This window comes from Acinonyx jubatus, chromosome B2 (assembly GCF_027475565.1).
Source record: "Acinonyx jubatus isolate Ajub_Pintada_27869175 chromosome B2, VMU_Ajub_asm_v1.0, whole genome shotgun sequence".
Taxonomy (NCBI): Eukaryota; Metazoa; Chordata; class Mammalia; order Carnivora; family Felidae; genus Acinonyx; species Acinonyx jubatus.
In genome coordinates, this window is record NC_069385.1 from 129,812,192 (window position 1) to 129,835,925 (window position 23,734).

General features: G+C 35.9%; 1 long non-coding RNA gene across 1 annotated transcript in view; it reads left to right on the forward strand.

Annotated features, from left to right (window-relative positions):
* Positions 1 to 15,935: 15,935 nt before the first annotated feature.
* Positions 15,936 to 23,734, forward strand: part of LOC113593874 (uncharacterized) — a 33,780-nt gene continuing 25,981 nt past the window's right edge. Inside the window, exons 1-2 of the long non-coding RNA XR_003414238.2 lie at positions 15,936 to 16,163; positions 17,367 to 17,500. This is a non-coding gene — a long non-coding RNA (uncharacterized LOC113593874). The remainder of the gene's footprint in view (positions 16,164 to 17,366; positions 17,501 to 23,734) is intronic.

Sequence of the window (23,734 nt, forward strand, 5' to 3'; positions counted from 1 at the left end):
TTTGTCCCTTTCAGATAATTCATTTGTGGTCTATACTTTTCTATTTTGAAGACAATGAAATAATAATAATTAACAACTTCTTTTGCTTCCTGGACTATTTTTTATTGCTACCTCTAGAGTTGTGCCAAAATATTTTCATCTCAGTGGTTCTTTTTTCCTAATTTTTATCAACATTGTTGTTCTTTGCTCTTTATTTCTTACTGAATTACTTCTTTTGTAAACGTTTCAGCATGTATCAGTCAGCGAATAGAAAACACTCAAAGTTTATCTTCATGTGAATTCATATTTATTTTGCTTTTGTTTTTGAGTTATAATTTAGGCAGGTGTAGACTTTTACATTTACAGCTCTTCCTCCCTTGTTTTCTGTCATCTATTTTTACTAATGAGAATATTACTCATCATTCAATTTTTCTTTTTTGTATTCATGCTCTCTGGATTTTCTTTCTGTTTTTTTTTTTTTTTTTTGAACTCTACAGTTTCATTACAATGTTTTGATATAGATTAAAAAAAACTAATCTGCTCAAATTTCTGTTTCCTTCTTCAGTATAAAGGTTTATTACTTGTTTTTTTTTTCTAGAAAGTTCACAGTCATTACTTCTTTGGATATTACCTTTGTCTTCCCTCTATTCCTGTGGAACTATTACTAAATATACATTATTGGATATTCTTTTACTATTTTCTAAGTCTCTTAGCTTTCTTTTTATATTGTCCATATTTTATCTTTCTGATCTTTCATCAATTCCCTCATCATTTGTGCCTAATTTGCTATTTAACTGAGCTACTGAATTTTATTTTATTTTATTTTATTTTATTTTATTTTATTATTTTATTTCATTTCATTTATTTTATTTTATTTTATTTTAGTTTAGTTTTATTTATTTTTATTTGAGAGAGAAGGAGAGGGTGAGTAGGGGAAAGGGGCAGAGGGAGAGAGAGAGAATCCTAAGTGGGCTCCATCCTTAGCACTGAGCCCGACGTGGGGCTCAGTCCCACAACCTTGAGAACATGACCTGAACTGAAATCAAAAGTTGACACTCAACTGACTGAGCCACCCAGGCGCCTCACCCATATACTGAAAATTTTTAAGTCAAATTTATTGAGGTCAAATTTATATACCACAAAATTCATAGATTTTAAGTATAAATCTTGATGAGTTTTGAGAAATGTATACACCTGTGTAGCCATCTATCCAGTAGTCAAGATGTAGAATATTTTCATCATTCCAGTAAGTCCCCTGGGTTCCTTTGCAGTGATTTCCTTCTGTGGCCTGTCCCAGGCAACAACTTATTTATATCACAAAATTGACTTTGCCTGTTGTGAAACTTCATAAAAATAATCACATATAGGATTTATATACTTGCATATAGTTACTTTCAACTCAAAATGATGTTTTTGAGTTTCATCTGTCTTACATTTATCAAAAACTCCTTCTATTTTTGTGCTTTGTGGATATTCTGTTTTATGAATATGCTACAGTTTGAATGGTGGATGCCTAATTTTATTCCTCTTCATACACCCCTCCCCCAGAAAACCCTATAACAAACTAGATTTGCAAATTCAACTATACATGACTCACATTTTCAGCATTATGGAATAGAAAAACATCAACTTTCAAATTATTTTAAGTAGAATAATAAACCAAATTCTAGAATGTTCTTGCTGTCTGAGCTGAGAATATACAGAGAGGGAGGAAGGTTCATAAGTCTTCACAAAGAAAAGTGTAGGTCAAACACATAAATCACTCCCAGAAGAAAAAAAAGTCACAGGGGAGGGGACAAAATACTGAACAGAGAGCTGGAATTTGGTAGTCTGCTCTACTGTCTAGAGGGAAGGGCCTTCAAAGTGAGTGGGACCAGAAATAACATCCTTGAGGAATCATTGTTTTCAGGATAAATCAGATATATAGAGAAGGAATGGTATCCTTTGGAGATGTGACAATGAGGCAAAGAAGAAATAAGAGAAAAGAAATTAAGAATTCCGAAACAAATTGTGAAAAATTGGTAATGCCTTACCCACTCATTATTATCCATCAGAGTGTCTGTATTTTATTAAAATAACAGAAGAGGGCACTCTTGAACTAGTAACCCCATCCACGAATGGAATAAAAATAGAAAAAAAAAGCAGATTGTAATCTGCTACTTTACATAAAAGTACTGCAAAATGATAACAGAAAATCTAAATCAGACAATTTCAACTGTTGAATATTCTCCCCACCCAAAAACCACAAGCAGAAAAGTGTAACATGATTCCTCAAACTGAAATAAATACTCTCTAAGCATTTAGAAATATTAAAAAAAAATCCTTAAATCAAAAGTTCAAAATCTAATAATATAAATGTATAAAAAATCAGTATAAAATTAAATAAGAGTCAAATTAGATAGAATTAAAAAGAAGAAAATTATATCAGAAATGGAGACTACATTACAAGGTATCCAAGGGACAATAAATTCAAATAAACATTTAAAATTGAAAGTATTGCTTCCATCCTAACAATGACAGAAAACCAGAGACTCTATAATAAAGTTTTCAGGCTTATTCTGTGAGGGCAGCTGAGACTGGAAGTGGTGACAGGAAGAGAACAAATATATACAGTAGCTGAGTTGACTGAAAGATAGGAGTAAAAAAGCACTTATTTGTGGAGGGGGTGAGTGGGAGATAGGAAAATTCTTTGCCAAGGGTTTTATACCATTTTTATACCTATACTGATACCATTAAAGGCCTGCTATTTCTAAAGGAGGGGAAATTCCCGCCTAAGATACAAGTCAGAGTTTTGCTGTGACAAAGAGTGAGTGGAAACCCCACCTCTGAGACCCTGGCATCCAGAGAACTCTTTCCATTTCCCAAGAAGAGCATGGAGAATAAACGAAAGCAATATGCCACTAGAGGAAGCACAAGAGGGTGGAAAAAGGGCAACTATATAGTGGAGCGTACAGAGAGATGACTGAAAGCTGAGTTGGAGCAGCAGTACTAAGGAAAACTTCTGGAACCCAAGCCCAAAGTACAAGAGAATGTACCCCACCTCTAGAAGAACTGAAGCATATGATATAAGAAAGGTAACTGTAGCAGTAGCGACATCAAAACCCAAATCCTGCTCAACCCATGGCTAGTTTTTCTCAAATCCTGACCCTAATACCTATGACAAAAGAATAAATATCATAAATGATACTTATTTCATTATGTACTCTTCTACACATAATGTTCTACATACTACGCTACTACGGATCTGTACATAGTGTTCAATAAAAAGGTAGAAGGTACACAGAAAGCAAGAAAAAACAATGATTTGTCAACAGATACAGCAATCAATAGTACCCCATGCAGAGATGATCACGATATTGGAACTATCTGAGATGTAAAAATAACGATGGTTCACATGTTAAAAGATTTCGTGGAAAAAGTGGATCACATGTATTAACATATGAAAATTTTTCGTAGAGAGTCGGAAACTATAGTAATGCAATGAAAAAGAAATGCTAGAATTATATCCACATCCGCATGGCACACACACCATCGCGCATAAAGAATGCCTTTGGACAGTTCAGAAAATAACCTGATACAGCTGAAGAAGGCATCAGTGAGAAAAATATCAGGAATGTATCATTCCTAGAATGATCAAAACTGACATATATAGAGAAAAAAAAGTGAGGTAAAAGGAACAGAGCATCCAGGAGCTGTACAACAATATTAAATGGTCTAACATATCTTTAATTGGATCCTAGAAAGAAAAGACTGAAAGATAGAAAATAGGTAGAAGAACTATTTGAAAATATAATGGATGAGAATATTCCAAAAAGAATGAAAGATATCAAACCACAGATCCAAATAACTTTAAGAAGCCTAAATAGGACACACACATGCGCGCGCACACACACACACACACACACACACACACACACGTCAAATCATTATAAACAGCTATTAACCAAAGATAAAATAAAATATTAAAGGAAGCAAGAGAGAAAAAAGATCAATTATGTAAAAGGAACAAACTGTTTTATAAATGTCAGAAACTATGCAATAATATAGAAACTGGCAAATCAATTCTAAAATATTTATAAAAATGCAAATGATATGGAATAGTCAAAACATTTTTTTGAAAGTGTCAGTGTTGGTGTACTCTCACAACCCAATTTTAAGACTGAATGCATAGAGACATAGATTAATAGAATGAATAGAAAGAAAATAGACTTACATATATATGATCGATTGAATTTTGATTAGATAATTAGTGATAAAGGGATATTATTTTTTAAATATGATACTGGAAAAATTGGATATTTGTATATAAAAAAAGAAACAAGCCTACACAAAACAGAAATCCTCGACCTATGCTTCATACCAAATACAAAAATGAATTTGAAATGGAAAATATACCTAATGTAAAACTCAGAACTATAAAACTCCATAAGATTCTAAGCCTGAAACCATAAACTAGATCCATGTGACCTTGGATTAAGGAAAGATTTCTTAGGCAGAATACAGAAAGCTGAAATCATAAAATCTACAAGGAAAGAAATTACAAAATACATAATAAAAAAACCCAGCTTTCTCCAGAATATTTAAAGAATTTTTACAACTCAATCATTAGAAAATAAAGCACCTACTTTTAAAAGTATGCATAAGATTTAAGCAAATACGGATTGCAAGTAACTACTGTGGAAATACGGATTGCAAGTAACAATATGAAAAGATGCTCAATAATATATCACATTAGAGTAATGCAAATTAGACCTACAATAACATATCAGAACACATCTATTAAGACAGCTAAAATTAAAACAAAACAAACATCTATTAAGACAGCTAAAATTAAAACAAAACAAACTAGTTGAAAATACTAGAATCTGCAATGGATAAGGCAAATTATAACTCTCAACACATTGCTGGTGTCAATGAAAATGGTATAGCCACTTTGAAAAACTGTTTGATGGTTTCATATAAACTTAAGTTATACTTAGCAACAACCCAACAGTCCTAGACCTAGGTACTTACAAAAGATGGAAGAACACACACACACACACACACACACACACACACACACACACACACACCTATATCTGAATGCTTCTGATAGCTTATTCACAATTCCTAAAAATCGGAAACCACACAAATGTTCATAACCTGGTTAACGTGTATAAAGAATCTTCTGTTCTCTTCCTACTTCTTTTCATCAGTGTATCAACTAAATAGCAAAAGTAACAGCAGCAACTGTTTTTTGACATATTTTTCCCTTTTCTCTTTTATACTATAACAGCATAAAAAGTATAAAAAAGAAATTTTGTCACAAAGTATGGTCCTCAATTTTCCATTTCACTGTTTGTGTAGATTTAACTATACGTATGTATGTATACACACACACACACACACACACACACACACATATATATAGTTGACCCTTGAACAACGCAGGTTCACAGGCATGAACTGCATGGGTTCATTCTAATGTGGAGTTTTTCAATAATTACAACACAGTATTGTAAATCTATTTTTCTCTTCCTTACATTTTTCTTAATAACATTTTTTCCAGCTTACTTTATTGTAAGAATACAGTTCATAATACACATAACATACAACATATGTGTTAATCAACTTGCCCTTGCCCTTACTGACAAGGCTTCCGGTCGTCAGTAAGCTATTATTAATAGTTAAATTTTTGAGGAGTCAAAACTTATATGTGGATTTTTCAACTGTGTGGGGGATCAGTGCCCCAAATCTTGTGTTGTTCAAGTGCCAACTGTGTTTGCAGAACTTGTTAAGAACCTGGAAATCTCTCATAATAAAATCCAGGAAGCTAAATCACATCAATTATAACATGAAAATGACTGAAATTTTGCTATCAGTTAAAAAAACTGATTACAGAAAGTTGAGACTTTTATGCTGAATTCTGAGTATTGCATTTCTGTGTATTTTTTAAATCATCAAAAGCATGTTACAAATCATGTCAAAAAATACAAATACTCCAGCCCTTTGGGATGGCAAATGACACAGAGGGTGTCTCTGTATCCCAGAGAGTGGTCTAGTGCACATGAGAAGGAGTGGCTGGTCACCCAGCCCCTTGTGCCCCACTTCCCGGAGTGGAACCAGGATGAAGTTTGCCCCTGACCTGCTGCACCCAAGTTTCTGCCCAGGGGCTGAGTTTGCCACTGAACACCTACAGTTCCTGCTTGCATTTCTATGACTATTCCTTTCAGCTACTCCCAGTAAGCACATACTGGCTCGTGAACAGTCATGGACAATGACATAGGTGGAAAAGTGGAGGCAGAAGAGGGTTGGCAGAATCTCCCTAGTTCATGGAAACTGACCCTTGGGCTAGACTTCATAGCAGGACCTTTATGATAGAAATTTTTTATGTCAGATACTGTTCCCCAATCCCAATATTTTCTAACATTTCCTTAAAAATTTGCACAAATTACAGGTTACAACGAATCAGAAAAACAATTATGCTTCCAAGTTATTCCTACTTTTATTTACTTATTTTTTAAATGTTTATTTTTGAGAGAGAGATAGAGAGAGACAGAGAGAGAGAGAGAGGGAGAGAGAGGGAGAGCACAAGCAGGAGAGGGAGAGAGAGAGAGAGAGAGAGAGAGAGAGAGAGAGAGAGAGAGACATGCAGAATCCAAAGACTCCAGGCTCTGAGCTGTCAGCACAGAGCCTGATGCAGGGCTCAAACTCTCAAACCCTGCGATCATGACCTGAGCCAAAGTTGGACGCTCAACAAATGAGCCACCCAGGAGCCCCCATTTCTACTTTTAAATTAGAGTACACTTCAGTATTTTAAACTTCCTTAAAATTACATCCATGTGTTAGTATGACTTCATTTCAAATACCTAGCTGGGATCAGCTGTGCTGGGTTGGATGCTTGAGGGCAGGGGTTGGTAAATTGGAGATCAGGGCAGGCCTGGATAGGTGGTTATTTTGAGAATATCTGACCAGCAGGAAGGATATACTCAATGTCTGTTCTATAGATGAAGCTTTGGGATATTGAGAAAGTCATTTGATTTTTCCCTCCTTTCTCCTTTATTAATATTTCTGGCTTCTTACCAATGCCTCCAGAACACTGAATTCAAATCAGCCTATTAAATAACAAGAGACAGAGAAGTGACACAAACATCAGTTGAACCCCTAGATTCCATAAAAAAGAATGACTATATTAGACTATATACTCAAAATCTGATTATGTGCTTTTTATCATCTTACATAATCTTCACAAAAACTCCCACACACAAGAAATATGAGGTTTACTTGTATTCTGAGCTAAATAGGCTTGGCATGGTAACTTAACAATGGTAAATGTTGTACTGTTTCTTTTCTGGGAATATGCTTTTTGGTTTCTGAATAACAAACCTTTGGAAAAAGAAGTATTTGAGACGGCCTGGAGTTGCATTTTATGTTATATGCAAAATTTAAACAAGCACCTTGTGTAATAATTTTCTTAGAAGAACCACCGTGTTCCAGGGAACAATAGTAAAAACTACCTTTGGGACCATATGTCCAACACTTGCTTTTCCATAGTCTCCTCTTTAAATATCCTCAAGTTAAAGCATGCAAATAAATAGAAAATAGCCCCTCTTATTTATAATCTCCAAATATCATCCATAGATTGCATATAACTTTTTGAAATGCTAATCATCAACTATACCTGTGCATAATATCTGCTGAGGTTCACATCTATTTATTTCACCAACCAGTTAATAAGACATCTTGGATGTAAAGTCATTTAGAATTGTGATACATGGAATCATACGGAAGCTGGCTTATAAAACAAAAGTATGCTTCCTATTTTCTTGACAGACTGCTCAAGGAACCTCAGAAAACTGAAAACTTCCATAAAGAATAACACTTGTTTCAAGATAAAAGTCTTTTACTGGGATAAATGTTTAGTTATAAACCTTGTATAATTGCAAAAATGCAGTATCCTTACGTGTTAATAAGAGGTAAATAGATAACTCATTTTCCAATATTTTTTATGGAAAAAAATTCAGATTAGAAGCTAGGATATAATTTCCCATACTTTCATATTGAAAATTATAGCACATGACTACATTTTGAAAACGTAAGTAGTTTGGGAGTCATATCTCTACCCATATTTAACAGGAGAGGGGAAAATGTACTTAGTGCTTTAACAGATAGTGAGATATTATCGTTTTTCATTCAAAATGTTTCAAAAACAGTTTTCATTCTCCTAATCTTAATAACATCCAGGAGTTTGAGTGTATTTCATAAGGATTTTGAGATGTAGCTAATTTGGTGTTTAGTTAATTGAATATCTTAAAGTAATGAGTTCAAAGACAGAATGGAGGCTCATCTGTTTTCAATATGTGAGGATCACAAGTGAAGATACATTCTCCACCCTCCCAAGTATGTTCACATGGACAGAACCAGCAGGGTGTATTTCTGTGGATGTGGTTGGTTAAACTCCAGAAATAAACAGGAAGCATGAACAGAATGAGGAGAACTGAGAAGATATCAGTTCAGGCTACAAAGACTGAGGAGTCAAGGCCAGCCATTGCAGAGGCCAGAATCTTGGAAAGCTCATAGAAAACACTATTTTTCTGAAGGGCTGTAGGTAGATTATTCCCTTCACTGTCACCCTTCTGCCTACACCCTCTAATCTCAAACTGTATTTGTGTAACTATGGGCCCATTTAATTGGCCTTTTGCTCATTTCAGGGCTGTGATTTTTTGATCTGCTCCTTTCAGCTGGTCAGACCTTCATATCAGAACTTTGACTTTCTACCAGCCTTTGGCGATCAAATTTTCCTAACTCTCTACTCTTCAGCCAGCTTTCCTGTTAAAGGACCCAGCAACTCTGCCTTAAATACATTTCTCTTCCTTTTCTGGTAAATTCCTATCAGGTTCAGGATCCATATCAAATGTAAGTTGTCTAAAGAGACTTGCCCTATCCCATGGATTGGTCTTCTGATGTGACAGTTATGTTCATACCTATGCCCCACTCTACTCAGCCCTGCACCACTTTGTAGCACTTACCACAACTAATGGATTAATTACCTGTGCAATTATTTACCGTCTGCTTCCCTTGTTAGAACTTAAGCTCCCATGGTCAGTAACTGTGTTTCTCTCCTCATTCCTATGCCTAAACTGCCACAGTGACTTGCCATTGTAGGCGCTCAATAAATGTTCATTGAATGGGTGAATAAAGGGACATTTCTCCTTCAGAAAGATCACCCTCATTTATACCAGCTGGTAGAGCTATCACTAGTCTGAAGGAGAAATTTTTCTTGGGTCCTGTGCTGTGTAGACTTACTCATTCTTAGCATCTCCATCTATTAGCTTTGTTTAACTTTTGAAATACAAACCTGAACAAAGACCAAGGCTGTAACATGTACTTACCGTCCTGTTTCTGTAAGTTACAATTTACATTTATTACATTAATCTGAGATCATTCTGAGTGAAGTAGGATTATTCAATCTATATTTACTGTGATACAAGGTATAGAGCCTATGTTTGGTAACTCCTAGGCATTTAAAGATAGTTTTCAATGTTTAATAAAATATGCTATCTAGAATTCTCACTTATAAATTCAGATTTACATGCCATATTAAATATATAATTAAGATATTCATTACTGAAATGTTTTATTTCTCATAACCTCGATATTTAAAATATGAAATATTTTCTTTAAAGTGTATTTATGTATTTACTTATTTATTTATGTATGTATGTATGTATGTATTTATTTACTTATTTATTTATTTCTGAGAGAGAGAGAGAGAGAGAGAGCACAGAGGAGGGTTAGAGAGAGAGAGAGAGAGAGAGAGAGAGAATCCCAAGCAGGCTTCCCACTCTCAGTGCAGAGCTCAACGTAAGGCTTGATCTCATGAACCATGAGATCATGACCTGAATCAAAACCGAGAGTTGGACGCTTAGCTGACTGAGCCACCCAGGTGCCCCAATATGAAATATGGTCTAAAAGCTTTTCTGGAAGGTGTTTCTGTTCAATGCTGTGGTTCAAACGTCTTTACAATCCTTAGTTTTCAGTTGGTATTGATTATGTTTTGGTATTAAATAATTTACAGATCCATTTGACAATTTACATCTAACAATATTAGAAAAAGCAACTGCATTTATTTTTGGTAAAAATATGAATGTTTCAGGTGCCTCGGTGGCTCAGTTGGTTAAGCATCTGACTTCAGCTCAGGTCATGATCTCACGGTTCATGGGTTTGAGCCACATGTTGGGCTCTGTGCTGACAGCTCAGAGCCTGGAGCCTGCTTAAGAGTCTGTGGTTCCCTCTCTCTCTGCCTCTCCACACTCACAGTCTGCCTCTCTCTGTCTCTCAAAAAGTAAATAAACGTTAAAAAAAATTTTTTTTAACATGCATGTTTCCTAGTGAGAAAAAGACAACTTGACTGGGATTCAGGAGCCTGGGATTTCAGTGGGAGTTTTGCTAATAAATGACTGGGTGGCCATGGGTGAGATAGAACGACCTCTTGAGCCTCAGTTTCCTGGTCTATAAAATGTGACATATTTTAGTGTTTCCTAAACTGCATTGCTCTGGATACCAGTTCTGCAAGACGTTAGTATTCCATGCTAAAACTGCGATAAAATAAACTTGGGAAAATTTGAGATAAATGAAGTTAGTAGGATTTTTTTCCTCTGAGATTTCTTGGTACTTTTTCTATACAATCTCCAGAATTAGGAAGTTTATGTATGATCTCCAAAGTGATTTGGCCATGGAACTCTTTTTAAAGAATTATCTATTGACAAAATTATTGGTAGTCATTATACTTTGTAAAATACTTAAGGTTCTAGTAGAAATTTAATTCATGGCTATAAAAGTACTTTTTAAGTTAAAACAATAAAAAAAGGAAAGATTAGTAATGAGGAGGAGAAGATGAGATTCAGATATTAAAGAAAATTTTATTGAGTACTTTTGTTCCTATTTTTAATTTTTAGATTAATTTGAGATGGAGGTTTATATGTCTTATGGATTAAATCCATCAGATACAATATTTTTATTTTTTTATTTTATTTAAGATATTTTTATGGTTTACTTATTTTTGAGAGAGAGAGAAAGAGGGAGAGAGAGAGACAGAGTGCAAGTGGGGGAGGGGCAGAGAGAGAGAGGGAGACACAGAATCCGAAGCAGGCTCCAGGCTCTGAGCTGTCAGCACAGAGCCTGACACAGGGCTTGAACTCATGAACCATGAGGTCATGACCTGAGCCAAAGTCAGACACTTAACTGACTGAGCCACCCAGCTGCCCCAGATACAATATTTCTAAATTATTTCTCTCTTTATAAATTTGAGAAGCATAGAGAATGATAAAGAAAATGTGAGAACAGACAATTATAAGGGAAAAGAACCCAGAAGAGTAGAAACGTTCTTGAGAGTAGTAGAAAAGTTCTTGTCTCTTCTTGACGACATAAGGTAGAGTTGTACTGGCAAACACTGGCATATGTATCTCCTCTGGGTGCATAGGAATGTCTCTATGGTCTGCCCAAATCCTTTTAATCTGGATCCAACCTGTTTCATCCTAAGACTCCCAACTCTTAGTGTTAACTCATGAGAAATCATCAGCCCGACATCAAGTAGATGACAATAACAATCACAAATCCCATGTATCATATACATGCTACTGAAGGAATTTAATTACAGAAGAAAATCTTTTCAATTGGCAAAGTGAAATAATGATATAAAAATGGAATTTGGAGGTTGATCAAAGAGATACAACCTCGTGCTTTATGATAGACTTGAGGACAAAGAATTTAGTTGCTTTCAGTGGAGGCACATTTCGTGACTACTGACTCTATTGCTTGATCTGCTGGTATCAGCTCTGACCACTACAAGGATCCCGCCACGAACTTGAGTGCCCTCAGTTATGGCCACCATTTGTCAGTGGTGATGCGTATAAGGCCCAAAGAATGTGTTTAGAGTGGAGAAAGATCTGACTAGTGTGTTAGGCCCCTCTACTGGAGAAAGTGAAAGGCAGGGATAAAATAAGTCTCTGAAATAAACAGACACACCATGACCGTATTTTGTTTTGAAACTTTTGTCTAGACTTTTCTTTCATTTCCTTCCAGGTATAGCTTGGCTTACCCTCGTAGTCCTAAATTAGGTAATTAATTCACTTGAATTAACACCAAAATGAGGCATTCTGGATAATATCCAACTTGGCTCTTAGGTTTTACTATTTATTACTGGTTAAAATTGACACTTATATCCTATGAAAATATTGTAATGTTTTGTTAAAAATTATGTATTTCATTTTTTGGATATGGAAGGTACAAAGTAAGTCCAGGGGGCATACAAAGCTATCTTCAAATTTAGGAATATTTTTTCAGGTAATGAGTAGATGATTTTGGTTTATCCCAGCATGCAGCATTTAATTTCTAGGTGATTCCAATATAATGAAAGATTTCATTCTGGACAATTATTTAATTCTTTTTGATAAAAGTTATTAATTCACTAATCTATACTAAAGGAAGTAATTTGATCCATGGTTTGTTTATTAAAGTATGATGAGTGGTTATACCAGAAAAATAAAAGTCACCCAAACCTATTTCTTAATAGAAAAAGAAAGGAGAAACAAAAACAATTCATGAGAGGCCAAGTTCCAAAAATTCCCTTTCCCTCAAATATTTTAGTAATAAGAATATATTTTGAGTATTTCCATTAAGAAGCAACACTACGTGAAACCTGACCTAATAGTCATGAGACTCATTTCATGTAATACCTATCAAAATCAGGGGTGCCTGGGTGGCTCAATAGGTTAAGCATGGAACTCTTGATCTCAGCTTAGGTCTTGACCTCAGGGTCATGAGTTCAAGCCTTGCATTGGGCTCTGCACTGAGCATGAAGCCTACTTAAAACAAAACAAAACAAAACAAAACAAAACAAAAAGAAAAACAAAAAACCAACAAATAAAACCCTCCACCACACTGAGCATGGAGCCTGCTTAAGATTCTCTCCCTGTCTCTCTCCCTCTGCTCCTCCCTCACTTGAGCTCGCTCACACTCTTTCTCTCTCCCTCTCAAAAAATAAAATAAATAAAATAAATCATGGTAATCCTCTTGGAACATGTGCCATGTTCCTTTGACTCTTTTCACCTTGTTTTTCTAGGATAACTCGCAGGAAAAATTAATGACATCGCCTTTATGAAGCCACTATTCGGTGAATATACTGTGTCCTAAACACATCTACCTTCCTTTTTCTTTGATGACGGTGCCATTCGTAATTCCGTTCGTGTAATCTGCAGTTCATATTTGTAATATGGAATAAAATTTAAGCCTCTTAATAATTTTAATTTTTTTTTTAACATTCATTCATTTTTGAAAGGCAGAGAGAGACAGAGCGTGAATGGGGGAGGGGCAGAGACAGAGGGAGACCCAGGAACAGAAGCAGGCTCAGAGCTGTCAGCACAGAGCCCTACGTGGGGCTCCAACCTACCACCGTAAGATCTTGACATAAACTGAAACTGGCCGCTTAACTGGCTGAGCCACCCAGGCGCCCCAAGCCTCTGAATAATTTTAAACAAAGCATCTTGGGGGGAAATTTTGTAAAAGAACTTGGCACACCAGCTCAAGTTGCTTTTGTTAGCAGTGGAGTAGGCAGCTATTAAACTTTCATTTTGGCATTTATTATGACTTTATAAAGTCACTTACCAGATTATCATTTAGTAGGATGAGGAAGCCAATTCCACATAGTCCAGGTTATATTATCTTTGGAATAAATTATTCAGATGATCAATCTGATTCTTTAATTATGTAAGCTTGGCCAAGAAGTTACTTCCTTAAATGAAATTCAAGCAACACGAAAAAAGAAAGTTAACTATACAGAGGAAGCGCCTTTTTGTTTATTTCTGTTGAAAAATAAACTTGGTGGCTCTTGTTACTTGAAATTCAGTCTAACTTTCAAAGAAAACTTCGTTTTGTGTCAGAAAAACATCTCCCTATAGGCTAATTGCATATATTGTAAAGGAACTTAATCTTTTTTCATTCTTTAAATTACAACTCATTTATTTAAAGGAATACTTGTCAAAAGAAAGCTTTAAGTAGTGAGTTAAAAAAGCAGTGTTAAATAATTGAATTGACTGTGATAAAATTGCCTTAGTTTAAATAGACTAGTCTGTTTAATGAATTGTGCTTTTATAGGGTGAGATAAATCTAATGTGAACTCAAGTGGCTACACCAGAAACACTGAATTTGGATAGATTGTAAGAAAGCCAAGATGAGGCATTTATAATATCGCAGTTACATGTGATTTTAGTAAAATTGTCGTTGACTACAGAACAGTATTTTTGTCAAAGTTAATAATAATGAACTTAAAAATATTATCAAGAATCTTACATACATATTAAACAATTCAGATCACCTGAAGAGGAGGGACTATATTTGTTATTATTTTTTCTCCTGTAAAAATAATAACTTGAGTCTTAATTAGGAACATAGCACTCAACTTTCAATTTTTAGGAAGAGACTTAACTTACAAACTTTCAGCATTGCAAGAAATCATTTTGGCAATGAGATCGTGGCAGGAAATTAATTTTGCATTTTAAAGTAAATTTGGCAGGTTTACTTTCCTGTTTAATGTTGAAAAGGGTTTTTATAACGTACCATTAAGCTACCATGTAGTCAGCCTGTGTAGCAATGCTTGGTTATCACTTCAAAAGAGAACCTTCGCTGGAACATTTTGTAGCCCTTGATTATACTTCTTGTGTTGTTAAGTGTTGAAATACATTTTATGTGCTTAAAAACAGAGAAGCAACTTAAGGAGAAAAAAAACTAGCCTAAAACAAGTACAAACATACGGATCTGTTCTCATCAAAAAAGAATCATGAACTAAGACTGGATCATGTACTAGGTTGGCAATTCATGTTCAAATTGGCGGAGTGGTGGAGACCAAATTCTTTGTTGCATAGGTCAAGGCTAAAAGGAAAGAGTAGGGCAAGATATTATCAGTTCACACATACCATTGAACCATTCCACAATTTAAGAGCTATCTCTTCTTTTTATTTGACCCATGAAATTCCTATTTTAGTACTTATTATCTGAGAAGTAGCTTGTTAACTTAAGGCAAAATTCCTTTCACCATCCACACAGAGACTTCCTGCATGGTATGTAGATTCTTACTCTGAGGAGTTTCTAATGATTGCCGTGAAAAAAATTTGAGAAACTCAACAGATGAACATGGGGGAAGGGAAGGAAAAATAAGATAAAAACAGAGAGGGAGGCAAACCATACAAGACTTAAATACTGAAAACAAACTGAGGGTTGCTGGAAGGGAGATGGCTAGGGGGATGGGCTAAACGGGTGACAGGCATTAAGAAGGGCATTTTTGGAGGGATGTCTGCTGGGGTCTTATGTAGGAGATGAATCACTGGGCTCTACTCCTGAAGCCAAGACTACATTGTATGTTAACTAACTTGAAAATAAATTAATAAAACAAACCAAAATAAAACAAATCCTTTCAACAAGCAACAATGAAAAATATGAAGTCAAATTCAAGTTTAAAATGTGTGATGAGGTTTCAACATGTAAAACCCTAATTTCAAAGTCATGGTCTAGTTTATATTAGCAAGCAAATTGGGGTGTTGATATAACCTGAATAATTCGAGTACATTCCCAAACTTAATTTTGTTTAATTTTAGAATATTTCATATCAACTTTTTTTATAATTAGATTTTTTGTTTTTTTTATTACAGAAATTATGCACGCTTGCTACAAAAACTTATAATGACAAGAGAGGAAAATAAATAATACTCATAATTTTATCCATTTATCCTATGCTCTGTAACAATTTGAGTACCTAATATGTACAATACATATTTTGTGCCTTTATAGAGTTTATAGAATATCAGAGATAACAGATATTAAACAGAGAGTCACAAAAGGATTCTATGATTGCAACAGACTCCAATGCTATGAAAACAGAGTCCAAGGTTCTCTTAGGATGCATGACATGGGGACCTATTGTAGACTAGGGGAAGGGGTGAATATTGTGACAATGTGTTTCAGTCTGAAGTTTGAGCAGAGCCTGGGTAAGAGGGTGGGAGTGGTGAATGGGAGAAGAACATTCTAGATGGAAGGAACTGGGAGTGGCCAGGCCCTGAGGATGGAAGGCCATTGGCAAGTTCCCAGAGGCCCAAATGCCTGGGGAGTGGTGAGCAAAAAGGAAGGTGGCAGAGACAAAGCTGGAACAGCAGGTCAGAACCAGATCATGTGGCACCTTTGAAGGAACTCAACTTTTCTAAAAACAATGAGAGAGAAAAAATATTAATAGCTTGAGCCAACTTGTTCTTTCTCTTTCATTAATTCTCAGAGGATCAGCCATTGTACGCTGTTTGTAACTTGCATCTGTATTCATTAAATGTTCTTCCACAACAATTTTGTTTCTGCTAATTAGTTTCATTATACGGATTTTTCATAGTTTACTTCACCACACTCCTATTTTATACCTTTGAATTTTTGGTTGTTTTAGCTATTATTAACACTGATGCAATGAATATCATTGTGGAGACATATTTGTACACATTCGTAACTGTTTCTTTGGGAAAAATTCACAAACAGCACAACAGGATTTCGCTGTCAAAGGATAAGGACATTTGCAAGCTTTTAATATGAACTGCCAAATTGCCTTCCAGAAAGATTGGAACAATTATTTCCATGGTAGTGTAAAAGACCATCTGTGACAAATCTACTTTTTGAGCCTAAGTTATAGAGATGACTGGGGGAAATTTTCAGGTTCTATGAGATAGTCTTAAATAGCTATTTGCAAAACTGGAATTTACTTGGAGATTCTTAGTTGATAATTAAATCTGAGCCATGTGCCTGGAAATCTATAAAATTCCTGTCTTCCAATCTGATAGGTTTCAGTTAAGAATGAATCACGTGCGCTGATTACTAAAATATGTTGTCAGCTTCAACGTCTGTAGGTGACATGTCGTTTTTTTACATTTGTACAGGTAGTGAAAAACTTTAACTTATACATAGGACACATAGAAACTCTGCATTTCAAAAATTTGAATTTGGGGCAAATTATTGAAATTCATGATTAACCCATGAGGCTGGGTCCCCCCAAATACAAACACATTAAAAAACAGATTTCGAAAGTGTCAAGAAATATTAGAAAAGTATCCTTTACTCAGTATGATTAAGTCTATCTCAGATGCTCCAAGCTATTTTTAAGCAATTGCTTGAAATTTTCAACACCAGAGCTGATACGCTATCACTGGGTTTCTCACTAATTCCAGCTCTCACTCTTGGCAATACACCCCAGCTTTGATCTGCCTCCGGCTCTTTGGCTTCCACATTCAGATTTTGTTCTCTCTGGCTTTTACTCATTGCTTTCCTTAATGGATTTTGGCTTCTCCTAACGTTCTGGGTTTTCTTTCTCTGTACAACCTCAGATGGGCAGACCTTCATTACCCTCATGCCCGGCTCACCTCACTATGGCTGTCTGGAACACACGCCCCTGTGAACTGTCAATGAGACCCCCCTGGCCTTGTCATCTTTGAGTTGGGGCAGATATTTGAACAAAAAGGTATGTATTTTCTTAACTGTTCAAATAATTGTGTAAACGTCCCAATAAGCCATAAGGTATTTATGAAAAGTTTCTTTCATGTAATTTTGGCAAAAATATAAAAATAAATGACACCTTTCCTATTTCCATGACAGTTACAGTTAATGCTTATAATAACATGTAACTTTGAACTAAGAAATTAATATTTTACTTGAATTAATAAGTGGGGATACAGTATTTTATAGCACAATCACCCTGAGAGTGACACAGACTTGTGTGTTGCAGACATACATAATTAAGTGCTAATTTAAGTGGCTAATTCAGCAAGGGCTCTAGAACTTCAAGGAGGGAGAGGGGGCTCAGTCACTGTTTGAGTAGTTAGGGAAAGTTTCTTGGATAAAGTGGGCCTTCGAGAGTAAATATTATTTAGGTAAGCAGAAAGGAGAAGACAGAGCACAGAGGAAGGGACTCATTTTGGCAAAATGAAGGAAATGCATGAAGCATGGCATGACTTGAAATGACAGAAACATTTCAATGACGTGTTCAAGTTTTGCCATACTTTGTGCTGTGATCATTGACAAAGTGGTTTTCTTCAGACATAAAATTAATGCACTTGACTGACCCACCTTTGTCGGGGTACGTACTTTTTTAAAAAATTTTTTTAATGTTTATTTTTGAGAGAGAAAGAGAGACAGAGCATGAGCAGGGAAGGGGCAGCGAGAGAGGGAGACACAGAATCTGAAGCAGGCTCCAGGCTCTGAGCTGTCAGCACAGAGCCCGACGTGGGGCTTGAACTCGCAAACCACGAGATCATGACCTGAGCTAAAGTCGGATGCTTAACCGACTGAGCCACCCAGGCGCCCCTGTACTTTTTCACTGTATTTCCTAATAATGACATTGGCTCTATTCTGCCATTCATCCTGTTTTATTCTTACTCAAGAGTATGTGAAGCTCATAGAACAAGTACTTGGAAAATTATTTCTAAACGGAGCAAATGGAATATAAGAAATCGAATGGAGCAAATAGTTATTTAACACTCCCATTTCTTCAGCCTCTCAGTTGTTCTTTTACCTTTCCTCTCTCTTGCATACCACAATCAAATGCTCTTCACGAACATTTTTTTTTTTTTTGCATTCACATTCTTCAGTCTTCCCTTCAGCAACTTGTACAGGTCCCTCCGAATTCAAACATAGTATAGAATAATATTCCCTCAATTGGTGCCTCTGGTATCATTTCTCTCTACTCCACTTTCCAGACAGACTGGTAATTCGACTACTTAAAAAATACTGCTTTTATTTCAGGACATTTCCTGATCCAAACCCCTACACTGGTTTTCCATCATCACCTGAAAGGCAGAGTTCTCCACACCACCCAGCCTACTGCATCTCCTGCTAGTGCCCCCAAAGTCATTCCTCAAAAACTCGCTGGTTTTTGTTTCATTCCCCACTGTGGAATATTTCTACCTCTCCCTTCTGAATTCACCATGGCCGGTTTCAATGTTACACATGCCTTTGTTTCATTCCCCACTGTGGAATATTTCCACCTCTGCCTTCTGAATTCACCATGGCCGGTTTCAATGTTTACTTCCTTCTTCACTAAGCAAATGGGCCTGTATAGATCCTACTGGCCGGCTGACTCCTTTTCTGATCAATCCTGTGTACAGAGCTTTCTTCCATTATGTCCAAAAATGAATTAAAACTTAGGTGGCACCTACAATTGATCAATCTTGTATTGTTATTTTATATTCTTCCATATTATATGGTTATTCCAAGTAACGGATAACCTCTTTGAAGATGGTGACAGACTTTCCATTACCCCACCCCCACAGAGTAGGCCTTACTTATGGCATTTATAAGTCCTGGATTACACTCTGTTTGTTTTTTAAGTAACCTTTAAAGGTATGTATCTCACTGGTAATAGGAAAAGAAAAACAGGAAGGAGTGAGGGAGATCTGCTTTTCATAGACAGGATTCTCAACTTTTCAGCATTTCTTTAGGAAGTTCATGCTGTTCAACTGTTGCATTCACCTTGGTCTCTTCCATAGCATTTCACAGGTTAATAAAACCTAACACTTATCCAGTAGTTGCTACATGCCAGGCATTATACCAAGTGTTTTACATGAATTCTCTCATTTAACATTCATTCTATTCCTATGAGATAGACATTATTGTACACATTTTGCTGAGGAGGAACTAGAAGCTTCCAGATCAGTATCAGAACAAGTAGATGGTAAGACCAAGATTTTCATTCAACTGGATTCAATGCTTTTTCTTTCTTCTACACATTTCTCTTCTTAAAGAAGATTCCTCAGTGAACCAAAGTGGAAATCAAGAACTTTTGTAAAGCTGAAAGAGAAGTATAATGTGGATGATTGGGAAGAATATTTTTCTTTTTGTAGGGAAGCATGATTCCTTGATTACACAAGGTGACAGGAGGTAGATGAAAAGCTGGTCCTTAAATCAGTGTAAGCATTTGTCCTGGTCAGGTAGAATATTGAAAGGTGATTGGCTTTTATAGCTAGACATGACATTTGCTGGCACATTGATCTGTTACTTCCAAGAATAGTTGTTATCTCCCTGATCTTAGCCATAAGATTATTGATTTCCATGGAAGATGTGGGAAGACACTGGATGTAGAATGCAGACGATTAGAAATGGATCTGAAAGGATGAAACATTTTAGAAAACTGATGGAACAAAAAAGATTTTCATTATCCTGCTTCTTCTTATTCTGTCACCATGAACTTTTCCCCCTGTAAAGGAATCTATCTTCCCAAGTGGGGAAAAATGATTTTTAAAAAGATAAGCCTGAAAAAATTAATTTAAACTTAGCCATATTAGGGTGGCATTAAGGCACTCCCGGGTATATTTTATTGGTCCATTAATATAGGCCCCGAGTGGTTGAATACACCTAAGGCATGTACTGTATTAATGAACCAATAAAACATGCCCTGGAGTGCCTTAATGATATATTACAACCATTTCTATTACATACATAAATGCACTATTTGCTGGCTGTCTTGCATAGTTTTAAAGAAAATCTTCAATTAACCAAAAATATTGCATCAAGAACTCTTACCCACAATAAAAAAAAAAGCAACAAAGAATCCTGTAATTAACTTACTGGGCTAGTTACCCATGAGGTGATTCTGGATTGATTTAATCTTTGGAGCTTTTTCACTCCACGACTTAGGAAGAACTAGTTCTTTGGCTTTACAATTGGATACTTTTAGGAAAGGAAACAGATGAAAGCTGACAGAATTCATGCATTCCTTTCTTACTTCAAATATCCCACCCCGGCTTCTGGTTATAAAATTAAATAGATTTTAATGACTGGATCCAAATGTTAGCCTTCTGTGTTCACATTGAAAGAATCTATTTTAGGAATTTGGGGAAAATTTTTTTGCAGAGCAATAAAGAATGCTATACACTCATAGGCAAATATGACAGGATTGCGAACAGTATGTGGGATCTGGTAAAAATGTCTTCTCCTGACCAACATGGTGTCCCACTTATTTAACTCAGTGTTAGCTCCGCTGTTTTTTCACTGGAGCCATCAACCCAGACACATTTCTATGAGTAGGAGTGGGTGAAAGAGGGAATGGAAAGAAGGAGATATAATGATGATGAGACTGGAGATGACTTCTTTAGAGATTATTAGACAATGTTTTAATTATTTTTAGATCTATTATCTGTGGAGCAACCTTATGAGGGGGCTACTGTTCAATTTGTTGCATCGATGGGATATCCAAAGTAAAACCAGAAACTCTTCCACAGGTAGGGCTTGGGTTTGATCCCAGCCATCTGAATCCAAAGCCCATACTCAAGTGGGTAAAGTTTGGTGTGGCCACTCTGAGAAAAACAGAGAACTATTAAGTTAATGCTTTCTTTGGATTGCAAGCACCTTTAGAGTAGGAGTGATTTCTAAAGTCTATACATCAACATTACATTTTACATAACATTCTTTCTCTCCGCTCCCTCTTTCGAGGGGCACACTGGTAGTGGAGAGACAGCTGGTAGACATGAAGAAGCCTCTCAGCAGGGGCTTCAAGGATGCAAGGTGACTTGCATGGAGTAATGATCCAAGACCCGGTGGGAATGGGGAGATTGCAATACTAGATACCAATGGCGAGAAAGAAGATAAGGTGTGAATGTCTCAACATTTGACCATGGTGAGAAGGTGGTGGTTGAGAGCCAGACATCCTTCCAATCCCACTGATTCTGTGATACTAAATAGATCCCTTGACACTGAGATGCCACCCCGGGATAATGAATGAGTACAGAAAACCTTCAGGTTAGTCATAGCTGGAGAAAACACTGCACTGACTGATTAATCCTGAATTTGACCATGAGACTGACTGGGGGTGCATGATAGTAATGAGTTGCTAAAGAAAATATAAAATGAGAAAACTTTGTATACGCATGTTTGAAGCCTGAGATTACTATCCTCAGTTGTTTTATTCATGGACATTTTAATTGCTACAGATTTGCAACCTAAGAGAACCTGACTATGAAATGTAAAAAGTCACTGAAGTGACTGCAGTTATTGTTTGTGGTAGAGTCATAGGTTAGCCATCATGTAATAAAACTTGCCTTTTCAAGGAATTACATTTGAGCTTAATTTCTTCTTTAAAAAGATCTGTACAACACTAGGAATTTCATTATTTTTTTCAGCTTTTTCAGAGCCAGTTTCCCTAACTGGATTTTATAGTCCTGGAAAACAGTTGCTTATGGGTCTTCTCTGACTCCTTTTGATTTTTACTCATAGTTTATATTTGCCTTGCATGTTTTGTACTCAAGTGATATAATTCTACTGGCTTCATTTACAGAAGGGCTTAATCCATGTGTTGAAAGACATACTGCAGTGTTGTTCACTCAACCATTAGGACGCAAGAAAGTTGGTAAAATAAGCCTTTACTGCATTGAAAAATTCTGAGAAATCTACCAAACAGGTTATGCAACAATATCTTTAAAAATCCCACATATATTGAGAAGTAATTGATCCCTCTTTATTTGAAGATGTTACTGAAGATTACTTTTTAAAGACAATTAGGTTGGTGCTATTTATAATGAAATAGTAATTTAATACCAGACAGTAAATCTCCCATACAATTTCACTAGATAAATCCCTGCATCACGCAAGGTCACTGAGTTTGTTAAGTGACTCATGTGTTGGTTTATGTTCAATTTGGGAACCAGGACACAAGCTCTTCTGCAAAGTTGGCTGGATAAGTGAGCTCAATGTAGTCAGTTTCTTATAATAAAGCAGCATCAACATGTAGAACATAATAGTGATGGCTGGACATTTGCAGTGAGTAATTTAATGGATGAATAATCTCACTATTCTTACTTTTAAAAAATTTAATGCTGGTTTTGCTGATGGAGGCATCTTTGCTGACTCTAATAACAGCAACCTAAGTGTATGCTGCTTTAAACATTTCTGAAGTGCTTTCTCAGGCAGTATATCTTGTTGGATACTTTCTATGCCCTGAGACATAGATGTGGACAATATCATCCTCATTTTCAGGTAAGGAAATTATTACTCAGAGAAAATAAGTGGTTTACTTAAGGTAATTCACCTGCTAAGTGGCAAAATGCATTAGAATCAGGCCTTCTTATGTGTACTCAAGTATCTTCGTCATTCTCTTCCCCACACCGACAATTGGATATCAGTAGGTCCAGGCAGTGGGTCCAGAGTCCAAGGTGGTAGGTTGGGCATAAATGCTGAGAGGCAAACAGAGGAGAGGAAACACTGTTGAAATAATGAGCCAAATCTATATTTGGGGCATAGATATTGCCTTTTAACTTTCTATAACACCATAAGATAAACTGAAAATGCTTTATAGACCAGAAATTCAATTGAATCTAAAATAAAAATGGAGCTATCATTTGAAGATCAGATGAGATTATTAGCCCGTAACTTATTCAGAAAACTTTAGATATCCTGGAATTCTCATTCAATAAATATTGATTCTACCTTATTGACATAAAATGCTTTATAGTGGAATATAGGTGATGACCCACACTAACCGAAGCAGGAGGGCATCATGGGACAAAGGGGAGCACATTTGATATAGAGTTAGGTTTGAATTTAACACCAAATTCTTCTGCCTCACTTGGGCGAATCATTTAGCTTCTTTGTGGCTTAATCTTTTCAGTTGAAAAATGGGAATAACAAAACCTATCTCATAGAAGTGTTGTGAGGATTAACTTATAAATTACAGGAGTTATTCACCATTGCATGGATTTTAGGAAAT